The sequence below is a fragment of the Triticum urartu genome, chromosome 1A, assembly GCF_056163025.1.
Source record: "Triticum urartu cultivar PI428250 chromosome 1A, HENAU_Tu73, whole genome shotgun sequence".
Lineage (NCBI taxonomy): Eukaryota > Viridiplantae > Streptophyta > Magnoliopsida > Poales > Poaceae > Triticum > Triticum urartu.
Window position 1 is genome coordinate 552,397,434 of NC_141873.1, and position 11,254 is coordinate 552,408,687.

At 41.8% G+C, this 11,254-nt stretch overlaps 1 pseudogene; it reads left to right on the forward strand.

The window, feature by feature from the left end:
* LOC125538755 (uncharacterized) overlaps positions 1-10,058 on the forward strand; it is a 29,360-nt pseudogene extending 19,302 nt beyond the window's left edge.
* Positions 10,059-11,254: the final 1,196 nt, after the last annotated feature.

Sequence of the window (11,254 nt, forward strand, 5' to 3'; positions counted from 1 at the left end):
ATAAATTTGGGTTGAATACTTTACCCTCGAAAGCTGTTGCAATACCCTACACTTGTGGGTTATCATGATTCTCAAAACACAAACAATATGTGTGATAAACCTCCTTTACTTTTTGCTTGTAGTCTCATAGTGCTATCGCCAAAAAGAATCGTGCCAATGCAGTACCTCATACATCTGGCAGCAAGAGTCATGCCCGTGTTGCCAATGAAATGGTAAAAACAATTACCCCAATTATAAATGATATGCCACTGTGATTCAGTGACTAATGCATATTGAAATAAATAAATGATTGTAGGCTGTCAAACTTGGGCATGATCCTCAGAGAGATGAAGTTTATATCGAAACACATACATGCAAGAAAGGGGAAAGGAAACAGAGTTATGTGCCGCAGGCAGAAACAACAATTGTAAGTCTCTTTTGCCATGCTTTTTCAATATTGCTTAGAAATTGTAGAAGTAGAATTCACAGAGCTCGTAAATATCATTTTGCAGAAAGAACTCATAGAGAATGCTGAAAGGCACCCTGAATGGAAGGAAAAGAGCATTCAAGAAGGTGATCTGTTTGCACGCGTATGTGGAATGAAGGAGCCCAGGGGTCGTGTCCGTGTATTAGGTCTAGGTCCAACACCTCAAGATTTGGGCACACCGAGTACACGGGGTAAATTGAGCACAAGAGTTCTAGTTGAAATGCAAGGGCGTTGAGAAGCTGAAAATCGCTATAACATGCTCCAGGGGCATGTGCAACAAATGGAAGTAAGAATGAACCGAATGGAATTGATGTTAGCTTCACAAGGAAGGCATAATCTGGAAACTCCTAGCTCGCAGCATGGTTCCAATTCTTGACAAGTAATGAACTATTTCCACATCCTTTCAATGCATCATTAATCCATCTTGCATGCACTGACTCTATTTCCATATTGTTGTCTGGTAGAACTCTGAAGCTGAAGCTGAGGAACATAATGATGCTGAAGAAGATGTTGAACAGGATGATGAAGAGCCATTTGTTCAAAGAAGAGTTGTTGCAAAGCCCCCCTGCAAGAAGCTCATCAACCTATGAAGATGAAAGCCTTGTAATCTTCACATCCTTACCTATATATTTAAATTTTGTTTTGTTTTCATGTTTCTAAAATAATCATTGATTCAGATTGGTATGGATGTGCTTCTATATGCATGGACTGGTCCTGAAACTCCTGTTGCCAAGGCAACAATTATCTCAGTTGACCCAGACACTATTGTGGGCGGAGAGACCCTTGGACCAGGAACTTATGAGGTTCTTGTCAATGTTGCTATTAGAAGAGATGTTACGTTGCCTTATGAATATGACGGTTTACAAATTATTGCTGATGCTATCACAAGGTCCATTGCATGGCCATCTAGCAAGGTAATCGCCAACAATATGTGTTTTGTCCACTTATCTCAAATTGTTTGATATGTGATACTGACTCATGATCACTTTGTTGGGTTTCGTAGTAATTTCAAAAAAAATTCCTACGCTCACGCAAGATCATGGTGATGCATAGCAACAAGAGGGGAGAGTATGATCTACGTACCCTTGTAGATCGACAACGGAAGCGTTTGGTTGATGTAGTCGTACGTCTTCACGGCCCGACCGATCAAGCACCGAAACTACGGCACCTCCGAGTTCTAGCACACGTTCAGCTCGATGACGATCCCCGGACTCCGATCCAGCAAAGTGTTGGGGAAGAGTTCCGTCAGCACGACGGCGTGGTGACGATCTTGATGTACTACTGCAGCAGGGCTTCGCCTAAGCACCGCTACAATATTATCGAGGACTATGGTGGAAGGGGGCACCGCACACGGCTAAGAATATGATCACGTGGATCAACTTGTGTTTTTCTGGGGTGCCCCTGCCTCCGTATATAAAGGCTCAAGGGGGGGGTGCGGCCGGCCTAGGAGAGGCGCGCCAGGAGGACTCCTACTCCCTCTGGGAGTAGGATTCCCCCCCCCCCAATCCTAGTTGGAATAGGATTCGCGGAGGGGGGAAAAGAGAGAGGGGGGCCAGCCCCCTCTCCTTGTCCTATTCGGACCAAGGGAGGGGAGGGGCGCGCGGCCCATCTTGGGCTGCTCCTTCTCTTTTCCACTAAGGCCCACTTAGGCCCATATAGCTCCCGGGGGGTTCCGGTACCTCCCGGTACTCTGGTAAAATCCCGATTTCACCCGGAACACTTCCGATATCCAAACATAGGCTTCCAATATATCAATCTTTATGTCTCGACCATTTCGAGACTCCTCGTCATGTCCGTGATCACATCTGGGACTCCAAACAACCTTCGGTACATCAAAATGCATAAACTCATAATATAACTGTCATCGTAACCTTAAGCGTGCGGACCCTACGGGTTCGAGAACAATGTAGACATGACCGAGACACGTCTCCGGTCAATAACCAAGAGCGGGACCTGGATGCCCATATTGGCTCCTACATTTTCTACGAAGATCTTTATCGGTCAGACCGCATAACAACATACGTTGTTCCCTTTGTCATCGGTATGTTACTTGCCCGAGATTCGATCGTCGGTATCTCAATACCTAGTTCAATCTCGTTACCGGCAAGTCTCTTTATTCGTTCCGTAATACATCATCCCGCAACTAACTCATTAGTTGCAATGCTTGCAAGGCTTCAGTGATGAGTATTATCGAGAGGGCCCAGAGATACCTCTTCGACAATCGGAGTGACAAATCCTAATCTCGAAATACGCCAACCCAACATGTACCTTTGGAGACACCTGTAGAGCACATTTATAATCACCCAGTTACGTTGTGACGTTTGGTAGCACACGAAGTGTTCCTCCGGCAAACGGGAGTTGCATAATCTCATAGTCATAGGAACATGTATAAGTCATGAAGAAAGCAATAGCAACATACTAAACGATCAGGTGCTAAGCTAATGGAATGGGTCATGTCAATCAGATCATTCACCTAATGATGTGATCCCGTTAATCAAATAACAACTCTTTGTCCATGGTTAGGAAACATATCCATCTTTGATTAACGAGCTAGTCAAGTAGAGGCATACTAGTGACACTCTGTTTGTCTATGTATTCACACATGTATTATGTTTCCGGTTAATACAATTCTAGCATGAATAATAAACATTTATCATGAAATAAGGAAATAAATAATAACTTTATTATTGCCTCTAGGGCATATTTCCTTCAGTCTCCCACTTGCACTAGAGTCAGTAATCTAGATCACATCACCATGTGATTAACATCGATAGTTCACATCATCATGTGATTAACACCCATAGTTCACATCGCCATGTGACCAACACCCAAAGGGTTTACTAGATTCAGTAATCTAGTTCACATCGCTATGTGATTAACACCCAAAGAGTACTAAGGTGTGATCATGTTTTGCTTGTGAGAGAATCTTAGTCAACGGGTCTGCCACATTCAGATCCGCATGTATTTTGCAAATTTCTATGTCAACAATGCTCTGCATGGAGCTACTCTAGCTAATTGCTCCCACTTTCAATATGTATCTAGACCGAGACTTAGAGTCATCTAGATTAGTGTCAAAACTTGCATCGACATAACCCTTTACGACGAACCTTTTGTCACCTCCGTAATCGAGAAACATGTCCTTATTCCAGTAAGGATAATTTTGACCGCTGTCCATTGATCTACTCCTAGATCACTATTGTACTCTCTCTCTTAACACAGTGTATGGTATACAATAGATCTGGTACACAGCATGGCATATTTTATAGAACCTATGACTGAGGCATAGGGAATGACTTTCATTCTCTTTCTATCTTCTGCTGTGGTCGGGCTTTGAGTCTTACTCAACTTCACACCTCGTAACACAGGCAAGAACTCTTTCTTTGACTGCTCCATTTTGAACTACTTCAAAATCTTGTCAAGGTTTGTACTTATTGAAAAAACTTATCAAGCGTCTTGATCTATCTCTATAGATCTTGATGCTCAATATGTAAGCAACTTCACCGAGGTCTTTATTTGAAAAACTCCTTTCAAACACTCCTTTATGCTTTGCAGAATAATTCTACATTATTTCCGATCAACAATATGTCATTCACATATACTTATCAGAAATGCCGTAGTGCTCCCACTCACTTTCTTGTAAATACAGGCTTCACCGCAAGTCTGTATAAAACTATATGCTTTGATCAACTTATCAAAGCGTATATTCCAACTCCGAGATGCTTACACCAGTCCATAGATGGATCGCTGGAGTTTGCACATTTTGTTAACACCTTTAGGATTGACAAAAACTTCTAGTTGCATCATATACAACTCTTCTTTAAGAAATCCATTAAGGATTGCAGTTTTGTTATCCATTTGCCAGATTTCATAAAATGCGGCAATTGCTAACATGATTCGAACAGATTTAAGCATAGATACGAGTGAGAAAGTCTCATCGTAGTCAACACCTTGAACTTGTCGAAAACCTTTTGCGACAATTCTAGCTTTGTAGATAGTAACACTACTATCAGCGTCCGTCTTCCTCTTGAAGATCCATTTATTCTCAATTGCTTGCCGATCATCGGGAAAGTCAACCAAAGTCCATACTTTGTTCTCATACATGGATCCCATCTCATATTTCATGGCCTCAAGCCATTTTGCGGAATCTGGGCTCATCATCGCTTCCTCATAGTTCGCAAGTTCGTCATGGTCTAGTAACATGACTTCCAAAACAGGATTACAGTACCACTCTGGTGCGGATCTCACTCTGGTTTACCTGCGATATTCGGTAGTAACTTGATCTGAAGTTACATGATCATCATCATTAGCTTCCTCACTAATTGGTGTAGTAGTCACAGGAACAGATTTCTGTGATGAACTACTTTCCAATAAGGGAGAAGGTACAATTACCTTATCAAGTTTTTTTTACTTTCCTCCCACTCACTTCTTTCGAGAGAAACTCCTTCTCTAGAAAGTTTCTGAATTTAGCAACAAAAGTCTTGCCTTCGGATCTGTGATAGAAGGTGTATCCAATAGTTTCCTTTGGATATCCTATGAAGATTTACTTCTCCGATTTGGGTTCGAGCTTATCATGTTGAAACTTTTTCACATAAGCATCGCAGTCCCAAACTTTAAGAAACGACAGCTTAGGTTTCTTGCCAAACCATAGTTCATATGGTGTCGTCTCAACGGATTTAGATGGTGCCCTATTTAACGTGAATGTAGCTGTCTCTAATGCATAACCCCAAAACGATAGTGGTAGATCGGTAAGAGACATCATAGATTGCACTATATCCAATAAAGTACGGTTATGACGTTCGGACACACCATTACACTGTGGTGTTCCAGGTGGCGTGAGTAGTGAAACTATTTCACATTGTTTCAACTGAAGACCAAACTCGTAATTCAAATACTCTTCTCCACGATCAGATCGTAGAAACTTTATTTTCTTGTTACGATGATTTTCCACTTCACTCTGAAATTCTTTGAACTTTTCAAATGTTTCAGACTTATGTTTCATCAAGTAGATATACCCATATCTGCTCAAATCATCTGTGAAGTTCGGAAAATAACGATACTTGCCGTGAGCCTTAACACTCATCGGACCGCATACATCAGTATGTTTTATTTCCAATAAGTCAGTTGCTCGCTCCGGAGAACGGAGTCTTAGTCATCTTGCCCATGAGGCATGGTACGCAAGCATCAAGTGATTCATAATCAAGTGATTCCAAAATCCCATCAGCATGGAGTTTCTTCATGCGCTTTACACCAATATGACCTAAACGGCAGTGCTACAAATAAGTTGCACTATCATTATTAACTTTGCATCTTTTGGCTTCAATATTATGAATATGTGTATCACTACAATCGAGATCCAACAAACCATTTTCGTTGGTGTGTATGACCATAGAAGGTTTTATTCATGTAAACAGAACAACAATTGTTCTCTAACTTAAATGAATAACCGTATTGCAATAAACATGATCAAATCATATTCATGCTCAACGCAAACACCAAATAACACTTATTCAGGTTCAACACTAATCCCGAAAGTATAGGAAGTGTGCGATGATGATCATATCAATCTTGGAACCACTTCCAACACACATCGTCACTTCACCCTTAACTAGTCTCTGTTTATTCTGCAACTCCCGTTTTGAGTTACTAATCTTAGCAACTGAACTAGTATCAAATACTGAGGGGTTGCTATAAACACTAGTAAAGTACACATCAAAAACATGTATATCAAATATACTTATGTTCACTTTGCCATCCTTCTTATCTGCCAATTACTTGGGGTAGTTCCACTTCCATCGACCAATCCCTTTGCAGTAGAAACACTTAGTCTTAGGCTTACGACCAGACTTGGGCTTCTTCACTTGAGCAGCAACTTGCTTGCTGTTCTTCTTGAAGTTCCCCTTCTTCCCTCTGCCCTTTTCTTGAAACTAGTGGTCTTGTCTACCATCAACACTTGATGTTTTTCTCGATTTCTACCTTCGTCAATTTCCGCATTACGAAGAGCTTGGGAATCGTTTTCGTTATCCCTTGCATATCATAGTTCATCATGAAGTTCTACTAACTTGGTGATGGTGACTAGAGAATTCTGTCAATCACTATCTTATCTGGAAGATTAACTCCCACTTGATTCAAGCGATTGTAGTACCCAGACAATTTGAGCACATGCTCACTAGTTGAGCGATTCTCCTCTCCATCTTTTAGCTATAGGACTTGTTGGAGACTTCATATCTCTCAACTCGGGTATTTGCTTGAAATATTAACTTCAACTCCTGGAACATCTCATATGGTCCATGTCGTTCAAAATGTCTTTGAAGTCCCGATTCTAAGCCGTTAAGCATGGTGCACTAAACTATCAAGTAGTCATCATATTGAGCTAGCCAAACGTTCATAACGTCTGCATCTGCTCCTGCAATAGGTCTGTCACCTAGCGGTGCATCAAGGACATAATTCTTCTGTGCAGCAATGAGGATAAACCTCAGATCACGGATCCAATCCGCATCATTGCTACTAACATCTTTCAACACAATTTTCTCTAGGAACATATCAAAATAAACACAGGGAAGCAACAACGCGAGCTATTGATCTACAACATAATTTGCAAAATACTACCAGGACTAAGTTCATGATAAATTTAAGTTCAATTAATCATATTACTTAACAACTCCCACTTAGATAGACATCCCTCTAATCCTCTAAGTGATTACGTGATCCAAATCAACTAAACCATGTCCGATCATCACGTGAGATGGAGTAGTTTCATTGGTGAACATCACTATGTTGATCATATCTACTATATGATTCACGCTCGACCTTTCGGTCTCCGTGTTCCGAGGCCATATCTGTATATGCTTGGCTCATCAAGTATAGCCTTAGTATTCTGCGTGTGCAACTGTTTTGCACCCATTGTATTTGAACATAGAGCCTATCACACCCGATCATGACGTGGTGCCTCAGCACGAAGAACTTTCGCAACGGTGCATACTCAGGAAGAACACTTCTTGATAATTAGTGAGAGATCATCTTATAATGCTACCGTCAATATAAGATGCATAAAAGATAAACATCACATGCAATCAAAATATGTGACATGATATGGCCATCATCATCTTGTGCCTTTGATCTCCATCTCCAAAGCATCGTCATGATTTCCATCGTCACCGGCATGACACCATGATCTCCATCATCTTGATCTATATCAATATGTCGTCACATGGTCATCTCGCCAACTATTGCTCTTGCAACTATTGCTATCGCATAGCGATAAAGTAAAGCAATTATTTGGCGCTTGCATCTTATGCAATAAAGAGACAACCATAAGGCTTTTGCCAGTTGCCGATAACTTCAACAAAACATGATCATCTCATACAACAACTTATATCTCATCACGTTTTGACCATATCACATCACAACATGCCCTGCAAAAACAAGTTAGACGTCCTCTACTTTATTGTTGCAAGTTTTACGTGGCTGCTACGGGCTTAAGCAAGAACCAATCTTACCTACGGATCAAAACCACAACGATAGTTTGTCAAGTTGGTGCTGTTTTAACCTTCGCAAGGACCGGGCGTAGCCACACTTGGTTCAACTAAAGTTGGAGAAACAGTCACCCGCAAGCCACCTATGTGCAAAGCATGTCGGGAGAACCGGTCTCGCGTAAGCGTACGCGTAATGTCGGTCCGGGCCGCTTCATCCAACAATTCCGCCGAACCAAAGTATGACATGCTAGTAGGCAGTATGACTTATATCGCCCACAACTCACTTGTGTTCTACTCGTGCATATAACATCAAACCATAAAACCTAGGCTCGGATGCCACTGTTGGGTTTCGGAGTAATTTCAAAAAAAATTCCTACACTCACGCAAGATCATGGTGATGCATAGCAACAAGAGGGGAGAGTATGATCTACGTACCCTTGTAGATCGACAACGGAAGCGTTTGGTTGATGTAGTCGTATGTCTTCACGGCCCGACCGATCAAGCATCGAAACTACGGCACCTCCGAGTTCTAGCACACGTTCAGCTCGATGATGATCCCCGGACTCCGATCTAGCAAAGTGTCGGGGAAGAGTTCCGTCAGCACGACGGCGTGGTGACGATCTTGATGTACTACTGCAGCAGGGCTTCGCCTAAGCACCGCTACAATATTATCGAGGACTATGGTGGAAGGGGGCACCGCACACGGCTAAGAATATGATCACGTGGATCAACTTGTGTTTTTCTGGGGTGCCCCTGCCTCCGTATATAAAGGCTCAAGGGGGGTGCGGCTGGCCTAGGAGAGGCGCGCCAGGAGGAGTCCTACTCCCTCTGGGAGTAGGATCCCCCCCCCCCCCCAATCCTAGTTGGAATAGGATTCGCGGAGGGGGGAAAAGAGAGAGGGGGGCCGGCCCCCTCTCCTTGTCCTATTCGGACCAAGGGAGGGGAGGGGTGCGCAGCCCATCTTGGGCTGCTCCTTCTCTTTTCCACTAAGGCCCACTTAGGCCCATATAGCTCCCGGGGGGTTCCGTTAACCTCCCGGTCCTCCGGTAAAATCCCGATTTCACCCGGAACACTTCCGATATCCAAACATAGGCTTCCAATATATCAATCTTTATGTCTCGACCATTTCGAGACTCCTCGTCATGTCCGTGATCACATCCGGGACTCCGAACAACCTTCGGTACATCAAAATGCATAAACTCATAATATAACTGTCATCGTAACCTTAAGCGTGCGTACCCTACGGGTTCGAGAACAATGTAGACATGACCGAGACACGTCTCCGGTCAATAACCAATAGCGGGACCTGGATGCCCATATTGGCTCCTACATATTCTACGAAGATCTTTATCGGTCAGACCGCATAACAACATACGTTGTTCCCTTTGTCATTGGTATGTTACTTGCCCGAGATTTGATCGTCGGTATCTCAATACCTAGTTCAATCTCGTTACCGGCAAGTCTCTTTATTCGTTCCGTAATACATCATCCCGCAACTAAATCATTAGTTGCAATGCTTGCAAGGCTTCAGTGATGTGTATTACCGAGAGGGCCCAGAGATAACTCTCCGACAATCGGAGTGACAAATCCTAATCTCGAAATACGCCAATCCAACATGTACCTTTGGGACACCTGTAGAGCACCTTTATAATCACCCAGTTACGTTGTGACGTTTGGTAGCACACAAAGTGTTCCTCCGGCAAACGAGAGTTGCATAATCTCATAGTCATAGGAACATGTATAAGTCATGAAGAAAGCAATAGCAACATACTAAACGATCAGGTGCTAAGCTAATGGAATGGGTCATGTCAATCAGATCATTCACCTAATGATGTGATCCCGTTAATCAAATATCAACTCTTTGTCCATGGTTAGGAAACATAACCATCTTTGATTAACGAGCTAGTCAAGTAGAGGCATACTAGTGACACTCTGTTTGTCTATGTATTCACACATGTATTATGTTTCCGGTTAATACAATTCTAGCATGAATAATAAACATTTATCATGAAATAAGGAAATAAATAATAACTTTATTATTGCCTCTAGGGCATATTTCCTTCACACTTTGCTAGATGAAACCCTATAAACCAGGGGCATCTTCCTCATCCTGCCGCTAAGGTATTTTTGAATCCCGAGCCAGTATTTATTTTTTAGCTACAAAACCAGGGACCAAAATGAACTTAACCAGAACCTTGTATCTTCTTCTTCTTACATGGTGATGGTATACAATTGTTTTGGTTATTCTCTCCATCTAAAGTTTGGCTAAGTTAATGTATAGTTCCTAGCTTACATGGTTTAGCAGAATTACAAGGAAATAATAATGTTATGCAAAAGTTGGATTTGGTATAGTTCTACTTGCCACATGCCTAGAGGAGCTGGCTGGCACAAATTTCTAGTTGCTCTCCAGCACCAACCAAACTAGCCTGTAGTGCTCTGCACGGTAAAGCATGTCTTTTGAACTAAAACTGGGAGTCTGGACATGCTGAACTGTTGCCTTATGTCTAGATGATGGAAATTTAACTTAACTCTGTTGCCTTGTGTTTCTCCCAGTACACCTCTGTATTGCTCCTATTTCCTGAAACATACTACATGGTCCCGTTGCATCGATGCTTTATTATGTCAAATGCAACAAAGATCTAATTAGCACATGTTGTGGCATTATTCTTAACTTGCCCTATTTTTTGTAACAATAAAATCCCCCAGTTTTTTATTGCCAATTGCATAGTGCTTTATAAAATTATCATTATTGCCATTATCTCTGAATGCAAGCTCACCGGGGACATTTTTATTCTTTGTAGGAAAGACATACAAAAGGGTCAGGAAGTAACCAGGAAGATGCCAGTTTGCATCAGCTATAGATTTTCTGTAATGGAGCAAAAACAATGTGTCTTTTAGGTCTCATTATGTAAACCTATATGGCATCTTGTCATCTGGGTATTTATCTTGTCATCTGGGTATTTTGTGTAATGGATAAAACAATGAATCTCGGACATGCATCTATCATTTTGTAAACCTATCGGGTGATTCGGTCACAAAACCATAAATGTTTCCTTCACTCTTGAGAAGTAATTATTATGTTATTCTTCTTTGGTCCATAAATGTTTTTTCTTTCTCCTTTTTTTTCTTGGGCCTTCTCTTTTTTTCTTTGGCCTCTTTTTTTATTTAGTCCGGAATCTCATCCTGACTTGTGGGGGAATCATAGTCTCCATCATCCTTTCCTCACATGGGACAATGCTCTAATAATGATGATCATCACACTTTTATTACTTACAACTCAAGAATTACAACTCAATAGTTAGAACAAAATATGACT